The sequence below is a fragment of the Culex quinquefasciatus genome, chromosome 2 (assembly GCF_015732765.1).
Source record: "Culex quinquefasciatus strain JHB chromosome 2, VPISU_Cqui_1.0_pri_paternal, whole genome shotgun sequence".
Lineage (NCBI taxonomy): Eukaryota > Metazoa > Arthropoda > Insecta > Diptera > Culicidae > Culex > Culex quinquefasciatus.
In genome coordinates, this window is record NC_051862.1 from 193,193,755 (window position 1) to 193,206,717 (window position 12,963).

The following is a 12,963-nucleotide window of genomic DNA, read 5'->3' on the forward strand; positions in this document are numbered from 1 at the left end:
TGCTTATCGCGCATGCTCACCACTCACCGCTCACCCGCTCACGACTCGCCACTGCGAGTCGTTCGAACTCACTTTCGAACTGGAGTGCATCGCCGCTCGCTCACGTGCTCTCGCTCTGCTCGTGCACGGTTCGCGTGAGCGAACTCTGCTCACCGGGCACGGTATTGGTGTGTTGGTCTAATAAAATCTGCGTTCGGTTCGGTGGGGCGAGTTAGTTGCGACCGTGTCCTTTAGCCGAAAGGATGATGAAAATTTCTCGCGAGCGGGTCGGATTCGTGCTTGTTGTGTTTTGAAAAAGTTGTGTTTCCAGTAGGACAGCTTGCCACAGCTAGTTTTCGCGTGCGTGCGTCCGTGTGTGCGTTTTCGGGGGTTTTTGGAAGGGAAAATTTCGTTTGCTTAATTTTCCGGGGACGGGCGCCCAAGTGAGTGCAGCGATATTTGGTGAAAGAAATTCTCGTTTGAATCACGTGTCGTGAAATCCTGAAGTGAATTTGAGGGACGGGATTCGTCACAGCTGGTCGGTCGGTGTTGCCTACCTTTGGGCGCAACAATATTGCGAGCAGAAAAAGTCGTGCAAATTGTGAAAAAGATCTTCGTCGCAAGAAGCTGATGTTGAAAGGAAAAATCATCAGCTGCATCTCCAACACTGTGTTTCTGGTGCGTTATCATACCAAAGTCAAGTCACTACAAGTATGCTGAAAGTGCAGCGGGGGTGGTGATGGTGGTGGTGATAAAGGTTTCCTCCCTAATTCCTTGTTTTTGAAGGGGAAAAGAGGATGATTCCTGGTAGCGAAGCAAAGGGCTGGATGTGAAATCCCTAAGGGATGCCCAAAACGAGTTTCATGAATGGTGGTGGTGCGGTGTGATGTTTTGGTGAATCGTGGTGTGGGTGGTATCATCGTAATTTAGAGCCCAAACTAGGGTGCCGGACCAGTAAGTTTTCAATTATTTTCGATTCTCTCTTGGGTTGGGGAGGGGTTCGGGCTTTGTGATAGGGCATGGGGTAATGTTTTGGAGTTAATGGATTCGTCGAAAAGTTATCTGATATTTAATGTTTTCATTTGTGTTGTTGACTTTAATTTGGCCGATTTGCATTAGAGAATTTGGTTATATCGAAATCAATGTTGAAAAATTAAATAGAAGTTCAAAGTTATTTTAACAACTGTTCATGCAGATTAAAGCTATAAATACGTTTTCAAAATAGCTGATCTGGTATCAATCACAGTTACCATTTCCTAGGAATCATGAAGCATTACAGGCTGAACGAGTTTTAATTTTCGGAGAATGCACAGCACAAAATTGATTGAATCCAATTCAATGTTTTTATTTTATATTTCCCTGTTCCATTCCAGGAAAGAAGCGAGTTCAGTCATGATTTCAGTGGTTTTTGCATACACAATGAGGATTGCTGCTTTTCCATTCGTGGAAATTTTTAACGGTTGCTCTGTTAGTGAAGATTGAGACAACTTTTATTTCAATTTGATCAATTAAACACATTTTTTTCTAGCATTTGGACTTTTTTTTATAACGGTTTATGAGCAAATATAAACATGGAGTGTATCCTGCTTATTCCGATGGAAACTGACATAAGGTGTGAGGGGGATACACTCAATGTTTACATTTGCTTAATGGACATTCAAAAATGTTTAAATATGAATCTTTTACCTCCACTTTGATTGGAAAAGTTATTTATTGGATTCCGGAATATTAACGTGAAAAATGTTTACAAAAATGACCCATATCTAAAAATAGCAAGCTGAGAAAAAACGCAGTGTTAGTTTGTCCCACACATAGTGCTACGTTTTTAGTTTTCGCGAAAAAACAAAAACTGAATTTTCTCCATTTTTCTACAGCAAACTTCTGTATATTTTTGAAAATACACAAGATGTTGAATAAAAAGTATGAATAACTCAAAAGTGATGAAAACACATGGAATATTAATGCAAAAAGGGGCAGTGTAGTATCCTTACTAACTGTTTTAAATTTAGCTTCTGTTCATAAAAAAAATAAACATAAACTGTTATGAATTAATTTAAGTTTTACCATAGTGTTCAAAAAGCAAACCAAAAAATAATTGTGAATTATTAAATGGAAGTTATAAAAAGTTAACAATTGAATATTTTTCACATTTTTGAAGTTTTCAAGTGATTTGTTTGGCTTGATTTCATTTATTTGTTAGTTTTTATTTCAAGATTTGTTCCAACTAAGGGGAAACAAATATTGCTAAAAATTAAATGTTTATGGTCAAAACTTGACGAATCGGTTGTAATTTTTTGCAGATATTGAATTACTCTAACATTTACTATAGTATTTTTAATCTTACTGATCATTTTTTAGGCTATTATCGATTTTTAATCTTTGGAAACCAACATCGATTTTTTTACAATATTAGCATAGCATAGCATAGCATTGGTGGCCACATCGATTTTTTTACAAAATTGTAGAATAACTGATATTTTCACGAATTATTTGATATTTTGAAAATAAAAATATTTTTTGCTTCGTAGAAAAATATGAATTAAATATGAAATTTGTTTTTTTTCGTCCCCCTCGACCTCGATCTTAAAAATTTCGACCAGCCTTGAATCATTTTCGAAAGTCCAACATCAAGATTAACTGGCAATTGATGGGAAAATTATGCATTTAAAAATAACCTTCTATCATTTTTGTACTTTCTTCAATCTTGTTTTATTTTTATTTATGTTTGCAAAAGGAAGAATTATTCCACGCATTGTATCAACTTAAGAGCAATTCTCTACGAAAGAGGCTGATTGAGTGCATCTGATTTTATTTGGCTAATATTTTCTGTTACATTTGATGTATTGGGCAACATTGTAGGCATTGTTGAGAACTTTTTTAAAAATGTATCGCGGATTTTTTTTGATTTATACAAAAATAAATTTCACAAAATCAATCTCTTTTATTTTTTCTATTTTTTATTTGTTTTAGGGGACAAAAAACCGCATTTTCATAGCCATAGGGGAATAAAAACATTGCCGCCGAGTTATGATTTGTGTTCTTTTTGTGGCAATATAGAGATTTGAAAGTGATCCCTTAATTTTTATTTTCATTTAAAAAGTCGACTCTCACTTTTCAAAACGGTGTAATATTCAATATTTGAACTTTATGGAATGTTATTATTGATTCCAAAATTTGATAGAAAGTTATATTTTGTTCGATCCATAGAACTTTAATATTTTTTTTTAAATACATATTATTTCGTCCCTACACGGAAAAAAGTCAATTCTCAAAATCGTGAACTAAATTCACGATTGCGTAAACCACGAAGTAATATATTCACGTTTATAGTGCAAATGCACCATACTCATGAATAATTTTCTTCGTGGTTCTCATATTCGTGAACTTAATTCACGATTACGAGAATCGTTTTTTTCTCTGTAGATCATTTTAAAAAGCTGTTTTTATCAAGTTTCTTCTAATAATATTTTGCTATTTTTTTTACTAACTGAATATTTTTTTCCGTAAATTTCTTTGATTCTTGGTGGTTGCAAACCATTTATATTTATGAGTTGAAAATATTGTAATTGTCTGTTCTACAACTTTGTAGAACATGGTTACACTCTTAAAAATAACTCTGTAAAGTTACAAAAATACGAAATTAAAAATGAAAAAAAAAAAATTACTCGTTTGGGTTTTGTAGATTGGAAAAATACATCTAATTTCACATTTATTGACAAGTCTCAAAAAATACAGTTGAGTACCGAAAAAATTGCATGTTTGAAAAAAAAAATTCTTGTTAAAAAATTCGATATTTTAATTCTAAGACACATGTGGTATTAGAGGGACATTAGAGACAATTTTAGCAAACTTCAACGAGAGTGAAAAAAATGTTATAAAAAATTTTACTCTTATAAAGCTTAAAGAACAGATTTAGAAACTGAATAAGAAATCTGTATATTCAAAAATACGACACGAATGCCATTGCAATGGTAAAGTGTCTTTAATAAAACTAATAGTAATTAATTCTAAGAACAGAAGAAGCAATGTTTTTTCAAGATTTTTTTGAAGAACATGTCTTTTTTTGCATTTTCAAAAATGGATGGAGTCGTACCGCTCCTCCGTCATGAGAAAACGAAAAAATCGACATTGGATTCGTGATCAGGGACAAAAATTACCCACCAGAAGAGGGGTCGGGGCAACTTTTCCGTTTCCGTGTGATTTGGTGGAGAATCATCCACTCAACTTGATAGATTAGTATTCAAACATTTTAAGAAGTTGTTTTTTTTTCATCAAAAGATGATTCACATTTTAAAAAAATTAACCCTCTATTGCCAGTTTTTTTCATTTTTTTTTATATTCGTCGTATTCAGAAGGTAACTAATAGTATTTGGTTTACTCTACTACCTCTTTTCATTACCTTTTGCCGCCTAACCAATTTTTTTCATGTTTTTACAGTCACTTTTATAATATTTGGCTTGTTTGTTGCATTTTCTGCTATAAAACGATTCCATTATCATTTAAATTGCAAAGAAATGCTTAAGGGCATTGTCTGGTACACTACAAAAATTACTGCATACTTATTTTCACGAAATGTTAGTAAAGAACAAAACCAAAGTTGACCCCAGAAAAAACGACATTTTTTTAAACATTGGCAAAGTCACATAAAACAAGTCAAACTTACAAACATTAAATTTTCTTATATTTGAAGAATTCTTTTTCCAATGCATTTTAAATATCAAAAATTGGTTGAAAATTTTATATTTGGCGAATTTTTAGGTCGATGTCTGCCTAATCAACCATAATTATGATTTAATTGAAGAAGTGGATTATTTTTGTGTCATCACAACGCAAATTCGTACGAATTTGAGAGTGGACTGCATTATCGAATTTTTTGGACAATTTATTTTCTATGTTATAAGTTTGAAACGTTATTTAATCAGAATTCAGAAAAAAATCTTCAAATTCATAGGCATTTCTGTAAAAAAAGTTTATAGTAAATTTGGAAAATTTTTGATTCCTGCTTCAAAACCGAGCATATTTTAGACATTTTATTTAATAACCTCAAAACATACACAAAATTACACACAATAGCAATTGCTAAGTTTACAAATAAGATTTAATCAGTTGCCTGTTTTTGATGAGCTTGATTTTGAATCCAAAGAATAAATTTAATTTAATTTAACTAGTTTGATCGTTTTCAAATATACTCGAAACAACTTTTAAAAATTCATTTAGTTATTCAAAATAATTTGTTTCAATTTGAATCGCAGCTTTCACTCGCAACATTTCATCATGCCCCCTCCTTAAGAAAACTTCCTCAGTCTAATGACTTTTCCATTCGCCCGACAAGTTGATCCTTCCGACATGCTCCTTTTCGAAGAACTTCCCTCAGAGAGCAATCACCCATTGACTGGCAACACTGTCAAGCGCTCTTCCGCACGAAAAAGTCTCATTTTCAGTGCACTCGATAGCCGACGGACTCCTCGGCTGCTGCTGCTGCTGCTGTTGTTGTCCACCCAGCAGAGCTTCTTTAATTAAAGTGATTGCAATTTGCCTTCATTTCAAAGTTTTCCCGCCCGGTTCGAGCCGATTCTCCGGTGGGGGTCAACTCCGACCGGAGGAAAAGATTTATGGCCAGCACCGGCACACAAAAACCGGGGCACTTTTGTTCCGTAACGAACGATTTGAGCGCGAAATGGCGTGGAGAAATCCGAAATTGAAAATTAATTAATTTTAATTCAATGCCTTCGTCCACCGGGGAAGCTCCGGGGGTTTTCGCCTTGCCATGGAGCCATGGAGTTTTCTCGAGGACATAATTTGCGCCAGCGCCCGGCAGAGATGGGTTGACACATCTTGGAGAACCGGCTTCCGTCTTCGGCCATTGAGACTGCGATGAGCTCTTCTTGTTACGAAATATAGTGTTCTGGACGCTTTCCGAACCGTAGTTGAGTGTTACTTTGGACCAAGCTTCAAATGTTTCAGTTTTACACACTGAATAACCCAAATCTACAGTCCTTTCGAAGAATACATCCAACAAGATTGCTCCCAAGAGGACAGAGACCCTAAAGCGACGATTGTTGTCTAACGAGAAATAATCGAGCTCAGAAGCCGGGAAAACTCGCTTCGAAAATGGACTCCAAAGCAACGGCGGCGGAGCTTTCATTTAAAACTTTACAATCATTGCTGTCTTTTGCTGTCGCAATTTCAAAGGGCGAAGCTTTCCCGTTTTTTTTTTCTTTCTTGAAAGCGAGGCCAAAGAATTTCGCGGAAATTTTCTTTCTGTCGGGACTTTGACAGCGAAAGCAGACAGAAAACGGCGTTTGCCAGACCAAGAAAATGGACGATCCTGGTGTTGGAGAGGTTTTTGTTCTTGTTTTCGTCTTGGGAAAGCTGCTGGTAACTGACAAAAATTTAGCGAATAAATGTGGAGCGTTCAAGCGGTAAGAAAAACTGAGAGTTTTGGAAAAGAAAGGAAAAGTATTTCGGGTTTGAAAACAATGCACGGATGTTACAATGGTATAGAGTTGAATAATTACTGAAAGGTAAAAATCACGCCAATTGGGATTGTTTTTATTTAACCCATCATCTACTCAATTATTACCAGTGCAACAATGTTCTACAAAGTTAGAGAACAGACAAAAACAATTAAAAATGTATTCAAACATAAAGGATTTGTATGTGTTTTTTTCACAAATTAACAGGGTTTTAATAAAAATAATTAATAATCAGAACAACGATTTTAACCCCTAAAACTCAACCATCTGCTTTTTTCGAAAATTTCAGCCAATTTTGCATAAGAATGACTTATATGTGATTTTACACCCTGAAATATGTAGCCCATCAGTGTGGGAAACCTACTTGACCGAAATGTCAAGCTCATATATGCGTTTATCCACACAAATTTTCATTGGTCTGATGGCCGAGTGGGCTAAGGCGCCAGTCCTTACTGTTGGTGCTGGGTTTGAATCCCCGTCGTTTACTACTGTGTGTGTTACTACTAGTGTGTAATATTATGTGTTTATTTTGACGAAGGTGATGTGCATGCGATTTTACCATCGGATTTTTTGCTGTGTTGAAAATGGTGCACTTAATCAAAATTTCGCTTTAGTACTTTTTGATTGCAAATTTGATTTTACATCGAAAAAAGAAATTGGAATATTTTTGCTACCAATATTTCGATTTTTTGAAAAAAATTAGTATTGATTAACTCAGTCAAAGATGTTTTGAACAACCTAAAAACGTCTGAAAAGTTGGCATTTTATGTCCTCTAGAACACATAAAAAAATATAGTGTTTTTTGCAAATCAAGTTTAATTGACAAAAAGTTAAATAAAAAATCACAATTTTTTACCGTGTATAATTTTTTCAGTGTAGTCCTTATACACACCTACAACTTTGCCGAAGACACCAAATCGATCAAAAAATTCCTTCCAAAGATACAGATTTTTGAATTTTCATACATCATTTTTGTATGGACAGCTGCCAAATTTGTATGAAAAATTATATGGACAAACTATTGATACAAAATGGTTTCTTTGGGCATACCGAAGGCACCAAAAAAGTTTCAGTCAGATTAAAAAATACAAAAAAATCTAATGACCGAAATTTGAGAGAACTGTAGAACATTGTTACACTTTAAAAAATAACCCTGCAATGTTAAAAAACACGTAATTTTATGTCTAACGATTTTTGACAGTTAAGTAACGGGAAATGGCAGCGAATTTAAAACTTATTTTTTTTACTTTTTTATGAAAAAAAAACGTTGCTTTGAACTTTTTAGTACGCCATCAAATCAGGCGTCCAATTTTTCACAAAAGTCCCTTTGACACCAAATTTTTATCTCTTCATGCTTTGTCAAAAAAAAAAAATCCAGAAAAAGGAAAGGGGTCGTACTGCTCCATCGCCACGAGGTATCGTAAAATGGATTCGAGATATCGTTAGTGTTCTCAGCCCTTTCAAAAATTTTCAAGTATCAAGAATAACTCTTCAAAAGGAAATTAAGAAAAAAATAAATGAGCAAAAAATGTCTCCATAGTTAAATTTTTAAAATTTAAAATCGAATTAATAGTTTCCGAGATTTTTTGAGTCGAAAAATTTGGGTTTATTATACAACACAGAGAAACACGTACTTTACACAACATTTAAAATTAAAGGTGTTCTACCGCAGCACAAAGCGTTCCACACATAACAGTAAAAAAAAAGAAACTTTACAAAAATTTAATTTTGAAAAAAATTGCCTTAAAGCATGAAACTTGTAAACGATGAACTATATAAAAAAAGTTTAGTAATTCTCGATTGCAAGTGTGAAATTATAAGTTTATTTTCGACAATTCTTTTTTTTTGCTTAAAAATAAATTTTTTTATACTGTATTTATTTTTTATATCATGATCAAAATTTTATTCTGATTTTTAAAATACAACATCAATCATCAGACACAATTTACTCATCTATAATTCATGTTTAATGAAACACATCCCGGTTATCTTAAGAGCAAGTTTTTCACCAATACGAAACTGGTCGTATCGAGATGCTCCGATTTGGATGAAATTTGGATTAAAAATAATTAAATAAAACATTTTTGAAAAAAAAAATAGATATTATTCACCCTGTGATCAACACGTTAAATGCTGTATTCAGTTGACGAAACCCTGTTTTACCCCTTATCTAACAAATTGTTAAAATATATTTTAATTTATTCTAAGTTGCATTTTTTCCAATCAAATTTACAACTCTTACGTGAAATTTGCCGAGGATTCAGAATATGATAAAATTGAGACCAAAAAGTGCAGCTATGGAAGCCTACAGGGCAAAAACTAACGTTTTAAAAAGTTTGTTATAGAAAAAACAAAAAAAAAAACTATGAGAAAAACTGCGATTGGCCAAAAAGTTAATATCGTACACAGAAAAAAAAATCATGGTAAAATTACATCTGGGAAGGGGTACATCTTTTATGTCAGAAAAAATGTGTAATTTTACCTCTGAAAATGTGTAATTTTACCACTATTCTGTTGTAATGTCACTTTTTCAGTCTAAATTGAGGTAAAATTCCATCATAAAAGAGGTAATATTCAACCTTCCAAAATTACACCTTCCAAATTTACACAATTTTTTTCTGTGTAGGCGTATAGTGAAATTCCCTAACTTTTGACCTATAGGAGTATGCTGCCCATGTTCGCATAAATGTCCCATATGCAAAAACAGCAAGCTGAGAAAAACGCAAAACGAATTTGTCTCACACATAAGGCTATGTGTTAAGTTTTCACGAAAAAAACTGGATTTCTTCCTAATTTCTAGAACAAAGTGCTGGATGTTGTATGCTCTTTTGAAAGAGCACACGATTTTGAACCAAATTGCATCAATAACTCAAAAGTGATGAAAATGCACATGAGACATTATGCGATCAGGGGCAGTATGGGTGTTGGAGACTGTTGTTAATTTTTTAACAGTAAAAAAAAGGAAAACCAATCCTGGATGTTTATAGCACATCTTAAAAGAGCTTCAAAAGACCTTTCATAGAGGGCTTATATTTGGCATGAGTTCATCTCATGCATAGACAAACAAACGCTCATCTGCATCGGAGCACCTCGATAGGACCTCTAGAACAAACCGAGCAATATTTACAAAAATGCCTCTTAATTTTCAAAAAAGTTGAAAATTTTAAAATGCTTCACAGCCCTTTTCTCGTTATTGACCAGACTTGTAAGAGATACCAAAACACATGACTGCTATTGGGTTATGTTGAAATAAGTTTATTTTTAAAAATGTGACATTGGTTTAGCAAAGTAGAATATTAAATGTTGTAAAAAGTTGAATGTTGAAAGTTTCAAAATTAAAATTTCTACAGAAACGTATGAAAATTTGATCAGTTTTTGATAAAAAAACTCAAAATCTGTCACGATGTAGGATAGTTGTAGGATACCTTTCCTGTTATCAATTTATCGTTTAAATATCTTGAACATAAATCTTGCTACAATAAGAGCCAAATATTATGAATCCCAGCTCATTATTTTTCAAAAGCATTTGGTTGTTTAAAGGCATGTTATGTTTTAATCTATTGGTTTTGGATTGTAGTTGGAATAGAACATACTATAGTTATTTGCTTAAATTGACAGTTTTAACTTATGACAGTAAGCGGTCTAACAGAACTGAAGATCGCGACAACGGTTCTACTCAAACCTTTGTCTCATGTAGAGGGTGACGAGCGGGAATTCCCGGGAAAAATTTCCCGGGAAATCGATCATTTTTGGACCTCTCGATTCCCGGGAAATTTGGTCGAGACTCCCGGGAAATTTTGTAATTATAAATATGAAAGCAACATTATGTAAACTAATCAGGAAAAACATTCGAAAAAATCGAAGAAAATTGAGAGTTACATGTTCGATATTCAATTTCGAATATATCATTGCTTCTGCAATCTTCTTATTAAGAAAGTGTAAATTTTAACTTGTTAAAAATTCCAATAACTATAATTGAGTGTTGCCAAACAAATGTGAACGCCAAAAGTTACTTTAAATCATGTCTAGCAGGAATGAATGAAAAACTAAAGTATTTTGAAAAAAAAAAAAAATTATTTATTATTTCTAAGAGGGAATAAAACCTTTTCAAGATAAGTTCAATTTCCGTATCCTCTCTTGAACATAGAAAACCTTATAATTTTGTTTTTTTTTAATTCTTAGTATTTAAGTTGATTTCGCTGTATCAAGGTAATTTCCTTTCTGATGTCAATATTTAATTACATTTTGGAAATAAAAAAACTTTAGAACTTTTTGTAAAGTTAAGGTCCGCTAGTTGTGAACATTCGAGTTTTCCTAATAATAATAATAAAAATAACATAATTATTTACTTTTTATATTAACAGTTGACCTTAAGAAAGAAAAAGAACTTTAAATTGTTGTTTTGAGTCGTTATTTATCATATTGCAAAATCCTGATATTGGGAAAATATATAAGAGCTAGTTTTTTACTTCACAAAAATCTAAGTCTAGTTCATGAAAAAGTTTGTGCAACTTTTGAAAAATCACTCAGTGTGAATAAAGATTAGTAAACATTTTCAACTACTATTTTGAGTCCCAAAAAGTTCATGAAATGAACTCGTATTCACAGATTTAGAAAAAAAAAAAAATATCAAAAAGTAGAACTATGTTATGAGCCTACTTAAATTACCGTTTCATTGAATAATTTTGAATTAATTGTAACTTTTCATTGAAAAAAAAAAATTTATTACTTTTTTTTTAATTATTGGCACAATTGCATATTTAAAAAAAAACTCCCGGGTCCCGGGAATTCCCGGGAAATTGCCAAATACAACTCTCGATTCCCGGGAAATCGAAAATCTCGAGAATCGTCACCCTCTAGTCTCATGATACAGACAGAGCACTGGCAGTTATAAGGGGGAAGGAAAGGGCGAAGAAGAGATCTTCTCGTTAACTTAGTATTTCTCGCCGATAACTACCAGTTAAAGCAAATAATTATAATTGACTTCCGCTGAACCAAAAACAATGTTGTAAGAGAACTGCAATCATTGTGATAGGAAAAAATGCCATCAAAATATTTATTATGCTATCTAAACTGAAATTTTTGAAAAATAAAAATGATTATCTTCTTAATTACATAAATTTCAATACATCATAGTTTATTCATACGGAACTAAATCCCACACTTGCAAATCACTCTCACTTCCAAAGTCGACACTCGCTGCTATTTTGTCCAGAAGTCACCACCAACTCATCCACCGTCGGCAAAGTAGCTATTCCCAGTAAAACACAGCCAGCCAAGCTTTGGCCGTCATCCTCCCCCATCGTGGCCACTTTCTTCAGCTTCTTCTCCATCGTCATCATCCGTTCAGGCCTGTCACGCTTCGTCAGGAAGGATCATTTTTCTTCCCTTTCTCCCTTCCTCCAAACACCCTCCCACCTCCCCAAATTCCTTCACGTTCATTCAGTGAAAATATGAACGTTTTGAAACAAAAATATCTGCCCCGGAAAAAAATGTGCTGCCGCCGACGACGAGGAGGGTGGTTCCGATGGGTCGGACCAGTGACCCAATCTTTTGGGCGCGGTCATCGCACCACCGCCGGGGAGAGAAATCCGGCGCGCGCGTTTAACTTGACAGCCAGCGTGACATTGTGACATTGTTTCGATAATTATGAACACAGCTCGATGAGTTGCGGAAAATTCTTCCTCCTTTTTGGTGCGCGAGGGAGAGGGGCGGAATTGTGTTTTCTCAAATTTGAGAAGGGGAGGGGAGGGGAAGGGAGGGTGCTTCTTAGAACCATTGAGCAATTATTGGAATGCCTTTGGAGGGGGAAGGGAGGGGTAAGAGCAGGGCCTAAGGAGAGATTAATCGAGCGTGACAATTAGTCGAGCGTAAGAGAGACGCAGCAGGCCGCTCCTCGGGTGAGGATAACTTTAGTTAAAGTTTTGTGGGTTCGCTTCTGTTTTGGGAGATGTTGCAGAAAGCGGTTATCGATTAAAATTGGGCCTTTTTCTTAATGAAATGTAACGTAGGCATAAGGAGAAACAAGTTCATTTTTTAACCTTGTAGAAAATTGAAATTTTGAGTTTTTGCTATTAGTAATGATCAGAAAATTGTTTTTTGTTCAAAGATTTATAGACAAGAAATGGTCTTTAAATGGTTAATTAAAAAAAAGATTTCATTCAATTTTGTTTATTTTGTTGTTTTAACAATAACCTATGTAAAGTTGCTATTCTAAGCTTGTGTAGACTTTCTTTCAACAGCTGATTATTCAAAGTTGGTTGAAAGTTCAAAGAGTCTACAAATCTAACAAAACACTGTAAAAGGGCCGAAGTGTAAAAAAAGAGTCTATCCTGCTTGTTCCTTATGTAAAAATCAACTGACGTAAGCAGGATAGACTCTTTGTTTACACTTCGGCTTCTGCCCTTTTACATTGTTTTGCTTGAAATTACTTGAGTTTTATAAAAAAAATATCATCGGAGTAGTGATTTGAACTCAGTAATTGATGTAATAAGAGAATAAAATTGAA

The 12,963-nt window shown here is 33.9% G+C and overlaps 1 protein-coding gene across 2 annotated transcripts in view; it reads left to right on the forward strand.

Annotated features, from left to right (window-relative positions):
• Positions 1-211: 211 nt before the first annotated feature.
• LOC6045669 (protein O-mannosyl-transferase TMTC2) overlaps positions 212-12,963 on the forward strand; it is a 503,026-nt gene continuing 490,274 nt past the window's right edge. Inside the window, exon 1 of one of the 2 annotated variants that reach the window (XM_038252440.1) lies at positions 212-657. The gene's annotated coding sequence lies outside the window, so the exon portion shown is untranslated. The other variant, XM_038252441.1, reaches the window with a different exon arrangement.